The 10,041-nt window shown below is 40.0% G+C and overlaps 1 non-coding gene across 1 annotated transcript; it reads left to right on the forward strand.

Annotated features, from left to right (window-relative positions):
- The first annotated feature begins 9,323 nt into the window (after positions 1 to 9,323).
- Positions 9,324 to 9,430, forward strand: LOC127116590 (small nucleolar RNA R71). Its single transcript, XR_007801408.1, has one exon. It is a non-coding gene; the product is annotated as a small nucleolar RNA R71 (small nucleolar RNA).
- The last annotated feature ends 611 nt before the right edge of the window (positions 9,431 to 10,041 follow it).

The following is a 10,041-nucleotide window of genomic DNA, read 5'->3' on the forward strand; positions in this document are numbered from 1 at the left end:
TTCGTGTTATCAAACTCCCCCATACTTAAATCTTTGCTTGTCCTCAAGCAAAATTCAGTATAGAACTTGTTAAAAGTTTTAGCCGGATGAAATTTTAAAGCACACATCAATTCGTACTAGGTTGCCAATGGATTTTTGTTTAGGAGGACTTGAGTTTAATCTTGACATCAACAACTACCGTTACAACTTAGATAACCCTACCTTATGCCGATCGGTTCAAGTACCCTATGATAGCTATCCTGGTTCCTTTAGTCTTATTTTGCCCGTTTTCATTCTAGCGAAATCACATTAAGCCCTTTATCCTTTCGCGCACATAGTGGAGTAACCGGTTAGTGACTATGATCCGCTTTTAGCTAGAAGTTCTGGTACATAAGTCGGATAACTTCATTATTCAGTCCATTGCAAATTGCGGGGGATCGAACCGTAGTCCGCCCTACCAAGTTCAGTACCAGATTCCTACTGAACCAATTCATAATGGATCTTTCGTATTGTGCTTTTGCATGATCTGCAACCTTTCGGTTAAATGATCTGGTAAGGATCACCTAGTTTAATTTTCTTAGGTTACTTTGGGGATCATTCACTTATATTCATCGGTTCTCCACGTAGTTTGCTATTAAGATGGTGCTGACTTCTGTATAAACTACTTGGGGTTGCCATAGAACTAAAAGTTCAAGGAATCGGTATGATAGGTACTTATCCTGATCTAACATATTGAGGTTCTCAGAGCGTTGTTATGGTAATGATTTTGTTTTGATTTCACTCAAATTTTATAAAGTAGGCGACCTTTATACTTATTGGGTGTGTTAAAATTTTTGTTATGGCTCAAGAAAGTTGAGGGAAATAGATAATAGAAACTTTCACATTCAGGACTTAACTTAAAAAAAATATTTTGTTTTTATAAGGAAATAACAATGAAAAGGGAGAGTACAAACTTGAAACAAAGATGAGAATGGAAAGAATAATTTCCCCCCCATACTTGAACTAAACATTGTCCTCGATGTTTGAAGGGAAAGTAATACAAAATGGAAAGGAAAAAGAAAAAATACAACTAAGGCTGCCTTCCACCTCTGGTTCTTGGTCCTGGTGATCTTTGACGTATGTCTAAGCTGTCGAATCTGCTAAACAACTCAGTAAACCGCTGGTCGGTTATGGCATTCCGAGCATCCTGTTGCTGTTGCATTTGACGCATCATCTGCATCATCTCTGTATTCTGTGCCTGCATTCCATCGATAGCATCCATAATGTCATCGTTGGTCGCAGGCCTTCGTCGTCGACGACGTTGGGAGGATGGGCCGGCTGCATTACTGGAAGGGTTGAGCGGGACTGACGGTTGTGTTGGCGGATGATCACCTTGTTCCATTTCTTCAAACTCGTCTGTTTGCTGGTTTGTTTGTGAAGGGTCGGTGGTTTCAGGAGCGCTAAGATCGTAGAGGTGGCGGTTCGGGTTTGTGACATCGGTTAGGGTGGTATTGGGTAGCACAACACTTGGGACAGCTTGGTTGTTCACCATCAGATAATAGCCTCCGCCTACTCTGTTTTTAATCAGGCGGCTGGAGCGACAATAGCTGATATCCATAGACAGGGGTGGTAGGGATTCTAAAGTTTGGAGTTTATCCCCTAGGTTCAGGCCAAGTGCTATGGAGGTTATTAATCCACCAATTATGAATGGTTGCCGGCCTCTAGCACATAAGGTGCGGATATGATGAAGGAGAAAAGAGGCGGCGTTTACCGTAGTATCCGATTCGAAAACGCACTGGAGGAAAAAGAGTTCTTTTGAGTTGGCCTTACTGTTGTTTGGTCTTCCAAAGAGTGTGTTTTGCAGGATACGGAGAAAATAGCGGATGGTGGGGTTATGGATGTGGGAGAGAAGGAGTTCTTCCCAGTTGTAGGTATTGATACCGGAAATTTTCTTAAATAGGTCGAAAACTAGAACTGTGTTCCAGTTTGAGGTTGGGGGAATTCTGGCATGGAGCAGACCTTCTGTGGGAAATTGCAGCATGGCACTCAATTGGCGTTGGGTTAGAGAGTACTCGGTGTTAAACATACGGAAGGTTGCTGTACCGGTTAGAAATTCGCCTTCACCGGCGGGAGTGGTGTAGTCGTAAGAACTTAGGAATTCTAAGGTTAGGGAAGGATAGGTGGGTTGGTTATGGGTGCAAAGGAAGGTTAAATCGGCTCTACGGAGCATCCACTCGATACCTTGGAGTAAGCCCAATTGTTGTAAACAAGTTAAATCGGGGTACCTGGTGGGAGCGACGCCTCGCTGTTGGAAGCGCTCGAATTGCTCTTGCTGATAGTTGTCATCTCCGGATCGGAAGATGATATTTCCGAAGTTTTGATTTCCCGCCATTGTGATGAATTTTTGAATGAGTGATTTGGAAGAGAAAAGAATTGTATATTTGATATGAGAGAGTTGTTTGTGGTGAAAGAAGGAAGTTTGGAGGGTATTTATAGGTAAAATGTGGGAGGTGAAAAGAAAGAGTGGTTGAAAAGTAATTAATTGTGGTAAATGAAAAATGAATGGGGAATGTAAAAAGGTGGGGGGTGTAACGTTCGTCTCCAACGGCTCCCTAACGTTCACATGTCTGAGAAGCGTTACGCTCGTCACAAGGCTGTGACGCTCGTAACAGGCACTAAGTGTGCCGCCCGTCATGGGTGGTGTGACGCTCGTCACACTTCCTTTTTGGAAAGGCTTAGTAGCGCTTCACAGAATCACTTGGTAGCGTAATTTAATATTTTATTCTGCTTATGAACGTTTTAGTCTGTAGCTTAATTTAGTATGCATGCTTAATTGCTTTGTATAATAATAATAATAAGTAATAACATTAGAGCATAATAGGCATTGCAAAATAAATTAACTAAACAGATTCAAATAAAAATTGATCATAATGTATTACAGGAAGGGAAAATAATAAAATGAAATAAAAATAAACATGAATTCAAATAACATTAATGAAAAAATCTAGCCTAAAACTAAATAACTTAGAAAGAAAAATAACTAAATTCCATCTATCTTCGGATCTCTGGCCGGAGGAGTAAAAGAGTTAACGTGATGCCGTAACATACGTAACTGACTTGCCGTGCTGCTCATGTGTTCTAGGACTGCAAGTCTCAAGCTGTGGAAGTCTTCCCTGAGGGCGTTTTGTTCTGACATCAAGGCTTCAATGACGGTTTTAATATCTGTTCCTGGCATATGATGTCGGAGATCAGGCATGGCTGATTCTTCGGTCAGGACAGGCTGAGGAGGAGGATCAATATCATGGTAGCCGGATGGAGTCTGAGGGTCAGATTCAGCAAGAGAGATATGGTCAACATAATGCTCATAGTCATCACAAATCTCATAATCCTGGATGGATTCAGTGGATCCAGCAGGAGTTGGGGTTTCATTCAGGTTATAGAGCCAGTTCCTTTGGTTATGAACACTAGTCCTAGGATCGGGCAGGGTGAATAGGCAGAGAACCTGGTTATTAATAACAAGCTCAAACTCATCAGACCCTATGTTTGCTATAAACATAGTGTTGAAGAGGAAAGGTATACTCATAGTGGTAATGCCACAAAAAGGGTTCAGGTCAAGCATAGGCTGACGTAGTCCAATAGCATTACCTATCATAGTTATCAGGCCGCCTATTCTAATGGGTGCTCTCTCATCCTGGATAAGGTGGTCCAAATTAGCTAACATAAAAGTAGCACCGTTTACTGGACGGTTCTGGGAAGCACAAAATATGATGAAGAGTTCATCACGTGAAACTGAAGTACTATTTGGCTTCTTCCCAAATAAAGTGTGGGTCAGGATCTTATGGAAATAGCGAAAAGCCGGGTTATGTATGTTTCCAGAGAGAAACTCATGTTCTTCGGGCTCATCATTTCCAGTCAGCTTACCCCAAAAGTGTTCAAGCTCTCTATATTCAAGAAGTTCTTCCTGGCTTATAGTGAATGTATCAAAGGAGGTAGGGAAACCCAAAAGGTTGGTGAAGTCTCTAGTATTAAATTGGTACTCCATATTGAACATTCTGAACTGGATAAAACCTCTGGTAATTCCTTTTCCATGGCTAGGTAGATAGATTAATGAACTAAGGAATTCTAATGTGAGTCTCCGGTAGGTGGTGAAAGGTCTCAGAATAGGGGAGGTCTCCCATCCTATCTGATTCAGCAAAAACAGGACACTCTGTCTCAGTCCAAGGGCAGTCATAGCCCAATCATCAGCATATAAACTAGGTAGCATCTCTCTAGTGGCTAGTTCTTCAAACCTTCGTTTCTGAGCCATTCCTCTGAACTTGATACCCATACGGTCAAAATGTCCCATCTGGTTAGTGTTAACTAGAGAAAAGAAAACATGAGTTTAAGTCAGGATTTGGCCAAATGCCGAAAGAAGAATAGAATTATTATTAATATATATAGATATATTTTTTTCTTTTTGAATAAATCAATAATGAATACTAAATAGAAATTAAAAGAATAATTAAGAGAAAAATAGAGAAATGATAATAATAATAAAATAATAAAATAACAAATTAATTTGTGGGTTGTCTCCCACTAAGCGCTTTGTTTAAATGTCGCAAGCTCGACAGAGAAACTGTTAAATATTGTCTATGAGTCCTGGGGGCGTTTCGTCTAAGTGTAGAATTTGCGAATCCTCGTTGGTTTCCGCATAGTGATAATGTTTCAGACGTTGCCCGTTTACGGTGAACGGTTCTGTAGATTGTCCTTTAATTTCTACCGCTCCACTGGGAAAGATTTTAGTGATATGGAAAGGTCCTGACCATCTGGATCGTAGTTTTCCCGGGAATAATTTTAGTCTGGAGTTAAATAAGAGTACTGCGTCGCCTTGCTTGAAGATTTTCCTTGATATACGCTTATCATGCCATTGTTTTGTTCTTTCTTTATAGATTTTGGCATTTTCATAGGCGTCTCTTCTGAGTTCCTCTAATTCGTTTATGTCAAGGATTCTCTTTTCACCGGCGGCTTTATAATTCAAATTTAAATTTCTAATAGCCCAATAGGCTTTGTGTTCTAATTCTACCGGGAGGTGACAGGATTTTCCATAAATGAGCTTAAATGGGGTCGTCCCTATGGGAGTTTTATAAGCAGTTCGGTATGCCCATAAAGCTTCTGGTAATTTCAATGACCAATCTTTCCTTGAAGTGGCGACCGTTTTTTCTAGTATTTGCTTGATTTCTCTATTAGATACTTCCACTTGTCCACTGGTTTGAGGGTGGTAAGGTGTTGCTATCCTATGTCTCACTCCATATTTAAGTAGTAGTTTTTCGAGTACCTTGGATATAAAGTGCGATCCACCATCACTGACTACTATCCTTGGGATGCCAAATCTCGGAAAAATTATATTTTTAAAGAGTCTAGTTACTACTCGGGTGTCATTAGTTGGAGAAGCTATAGCTTCGATCCACTTTGATACGTAGTCAACCGCCACGAGTATGTACTTGTTACCGAAAGAGGATGGAAACGGTCCCATGAAGTCTATTCCCCACACGTCAAAAATCTCTACTTCCAAAATACCTTTTTGTGGCATCTCGTCACGTCTAGATATGTTTCCCGTGCGTTGACATCTGTCACACTCCTTAATAGCCGCATGTACGTCCTTCCATATAGTTGGCCAATAAAAGCCAGCTTGTAGGATTTTTGAGCAGGTCTTGGATGTACTTGTGTGTCCACCATAAGGCGCGGAGTGACAGTGTTGGATTATATTTTCTACCTCTTCTTCGGGTACACATCGACGGAAAATACCATCGGGACCTCTTTTGAAAAGTAAGGGATCATCCCAGTAATAGTGTTTTATGTCATGGAAGAATCTTTTCTTCTGCTGGTAAGATAAAGTAGGTGGAACTATTCCGGCAGCTAAATAATTTACTAGATCAGCGTACCATGGTATGACAGATATAGCTAAGGTGGTTTCTACTTGCATGTCGGAGTTGTTCTCTTCCAAAGTAGCTATGAGTTTGTCATACGAGAAATCATCATTAATGGATGTTCTTTCTGGTTCAAGGTTCTCAAGTCTAGAGAGGTGGTCTGCTACTACGTTCTCAGTTCCTTTCTTGTCCTTGATTTCTAAGTCGAATTCTTGTAGTAACAAGATCCATCTTAGGAGTCTAGGTTTAGCATCTTTTTTTGTTAGAAGGTACCTGATAGCAGCATGATCAGTGTAAACTATTATTTTGGCTCCTACCAAATAAGAACGAAATTTATCCAGCGCAAATACTACTGCTAGGAGTTCTTTCTCGGTTGTGGCATAATTCATCTGTGCTTCATCCAGGGTTCTGCTAGCGTAATATATAACATGGAGCTTTTTATCCTTTCTTTGTCCTAAAACAGCACCTACAGCATAATCACTGGCATCGCACATTATTTCGAATGGTTCATTCCAGTCTGGTGTCTGCATAATGGGTGCGGAGATCAATGCTTGTTTAAGAGTTTGAAATGCTTTTAAACAGTTATCGTCGAATATGAATTCAGCATCTTTCATTAATAGTCCGGTTAAGGGTTTAGTTATCTTAGAGAAGTCTTTGATGAATCGTCGGTAGAAACCGGCGTGTCCTAAAAAGCTTTGTACTTCTCTCACGGTTCTTGGGGGTTGAAGATTTTCGATTACCTCTATTTTGGCTTTGTCTACTTCAATTCCTCTGTTCGAGATGATGTGTCCTAAAACAATTCCTTCTTGTACCATAAAGTGGCACTTTTCCCAATTAAGTACTAAGTTTACTTTTACACATCGTTCAAGAACTCTTTCCAGGTTTTCAAGGCATTCTTCGAAACTTTGTCCGTACACAGAAAAGTCATCCATGAATACTTCCATGATGTTTTCGAGAAAGTCGGCAAAAATTGCCATCATGCATCTTTGAAAAGTTGCAGGGGCATTACACAGACCAAACGGCATTCGTCTATACGCGAAGGTACCAAAAGGGCATGTGAATGTTGTCTTTTCTTGGTCATCAGGGTGAATTGGTATTTGAAAGAAGCCTAAATAACCGTCTAAATAACAGAAATGTGAATGTTTTGCTAATCGTTCTAACATTTGGTCAATGAATGGTAAAGGGAAATGATCTTTTCGGGTTGCTTTGTTTAGTTTCCTATAATCAATGCACATTCTCCATCCCGATTCGATTCGTTTAGTTATAGTTTCTCCTTTTTCGTTTTCAATAACGGTTATGCCTCCTTTCTTTGGTACAACGTGTACAGGACTGACCCATTTGCTATCAGATATAGGATATATAATACCTGCTTCTAATAACTTGGTTATTTCTTTTTTCACTACCTCACTTAGGATCGGATTTAGTCTTCTCTGGTGTTCCCTAGAGGTTTTACCGTCTTCTTCTAACATGATGCGATGCATACAAATAGAAGGGCTTATTCCTTTAAGATCGGTTATGTGATATCCTAGTGCGGTTGGATATTTTCTTAAGATATGTAGGAGTTTTTCTGTTTCGAGTCTTCCTAGATCTGCATTGACTATCACAGGTCGTTCAAGTTCTAAGTCTAGGAATTCATATCTCAGATTTTTGGGAAGTGTTTTCAAATCAGGGGTTGGTTTGTTAAGACACTGCGTAGGATCTGGTGTTATTGCTAAGCATTGTTTAGATTTGTCTTCTAAAAGATAGTCTGATGATTTGTCTTCTCCTGACTCTGCTTCTTTTATGCATTCATCGATGATATCCATGAAGTAACATGTATCTTCTATTGCAGGTGCTTTCAAGAATTTGGAAAGAATGAATTCAATTTTCTCTTCACCTACTTCGAAGGTGAGTCTTCCTCGTTTTACGTCTATGATTGCACCGGCAGTTGCTAAGAATGGTCTTCCTAGTATAATAGGTGTAGTATCATCTTCTCTAATGTCCATAATTGTGAAGTCAGTGGGAATGTAAAACTGACCTATGCGTACGGGAACGTTTTCAAGGATTCCTACAGGATATTTGATGGAACGATCTGCTAGTTGTACAGACATCTTGGTCGGTCTTAATTCTCCCATTTCCAGTCTCTTACATATGGATAAAGGCATAACGCTAATTCCGGCTCCTAAATCGCATAAGGCTTTGTCGATGACAAATTTTCCTATGTGACAGGGTATAGAGAAGCTACCTGGATCCTTGAGTTTAGGGGGCATGTTTTGGATTATAGCGCTACATTCGGCAGGGAGTGTAACGGTTTCACTATCCTCAAGTTTCCTTTTATTAGAAAGAATTTCTTTTAAGAATTTAGCATATGAGGGCATCTGCGTAATAGCTTCGGTAAATGGAATTGTAACGTTTAATTGCTTAAGGAGATCAACAAATTTTCTGAATTGGCCTACATCTTTGGTTTTAACAAGCCTTTGAGGGTAAGGTATAGGTGGTTTGTAAGGTGGTGGAGGTACATAAGGTTCCTTCTTTTCTAGGGTTTCCTTATTACTCTCTTCCTTTTCCTTAGGTTCACTTTCCTCAGTAGATTTCTTAGGGTTTTGGTTTTCTATCCTTGGATCAGACGGTCCTTCCACTTCCGTTCCACTTCTTAATATAATTGCATGAGCTTGGCTTCTCGGATTAGGTTGGGGCTGTCCAGGGAATGTACCAGTTGGTGCAGCAGTAGGTGCTTGTTGTTGAGCTACTTGAGATATTTGGGTTTCTAACATTTTGTTATGGGTAGCCAAGGCATCTACTTTGCTTGCTAGTTGTTTAAGTTGTTCGCCAGTGTGTATGTTCTGGTTTAAGAAATCTTTATTGGTTTGTTGTTGGGAAGCTATAAAGTTTTCCATCATGATTTCCAAGTTGGATTTTCTAGGGGTATTATTGTTAGGATTTGGTTTCTGATATCCCGGAGGTATAGATGGGGTTTGATTCGGAGACTGTCCAGGTGCGTATAAAGCATTATTACTCTTATATGAAAAGTTTGGATGATTCTTCCAATTTGGGTTATAGGTATTCGAATAGGGGCTTCCTTGAGCATAGTTTACTTGCTCTGTTTGGATTCCAGTCAAGAGTTGACATTCCGCAGGAGTGTGGCCTTGGATTCCACAGACCTCGCAATTCTGAGTTATAGCAACCACGGCGGTTGGTGGTGATACGTTTAAACTTTCAATTTTCTGGACCAAAGCATCCACTTTTGCATTGACGTGATCAAGGTTACTTATCTCGTACATGCCAGTTTTCGGTTGAGGTTTTTCCACTGTTGTTCGTTCGGTTCCCCACTGATAGTGGTTTTGGGCCATGCTCTCGATAAGCTGGTAAGCATCAGCATAAGGTTTGTTCATTAGTGCACCACCTGCAGCGGCGTCTATTGTTAACCTTGTATTGTATAAGAGACCATTATAAAATGTGTGAATTACTAACCAGTCTTCCAAACCATGGTGTGGGCAAAGTCTCATCATGTCTTTGTATCTTTCCCATGCTTCGAAAAGAGACTCGTTGTCTTTCTGTTTAAATCCGTTTATTTGGGCTCTTAACATAGCTGTTTTGCTTGGCGGAAAATATCGGGCAAGAAAAACTTTCTTCAACTCGTTCCATGTGGTGACTGAGTTGGAAGGAAGAGATTGAAGCCATCTTCTAGCGCTATCTCTTAATGAGAAAGGAAAAAGACGAAGTCGAATTGCCTCTGAAGTGACACCATTAGCTTTAACAGTATCAGCATATTGAACAAATACGGATAAATGAAGGTTTGGATCTTCGGTAAGATTTCCAGAGAATTGGTTCTGTTGCACAGCCTGCAACAGTGAAGGTTTAAGTTCAAAGTTGTTTGCTTCGATTGCGGGCGGAGCAATACTTGAATGCGGTTCATCTTGCGATGGAGCGGCGTAATCTCTAAGAGCACGAGCTGGTTCTGGGAAATTATTCTTTCCATTCTCATCTTTGTTTCAAGTTTGTACTCTCCCTTTTCATTGTTATTTCCTTATAAAAACAAAATATTTTTTTTAAGTTAAGTCCTGAATGTGAAAGTTTCTATTATCTATTTCCCTCAACTTTCTTGAGCCATAACAAAAATTTTAACACACCCAATAAGTATAAAGGTCGCCTACTTTATAAAATTTGAGTGAAATCAAAACAAAATCATTACCATAAC

Source organism: Lathyrus oleraceus, chromosome 1 (genome assembly GCF_024323335.1).
Source record: "Lathyrus oleraceus cultivar Zhongwan6 chromosome 1, CAAS_Psat_ZW6_1.0, whole genome shotgun sequence".
Classification (NCBI taxonomy): Eukaryota; Viridiplantae; Streptophyta; class Magnoliopsida; order Fabales; family Fabaceae; genus Lathyrus; species Lathyrus oleraceus.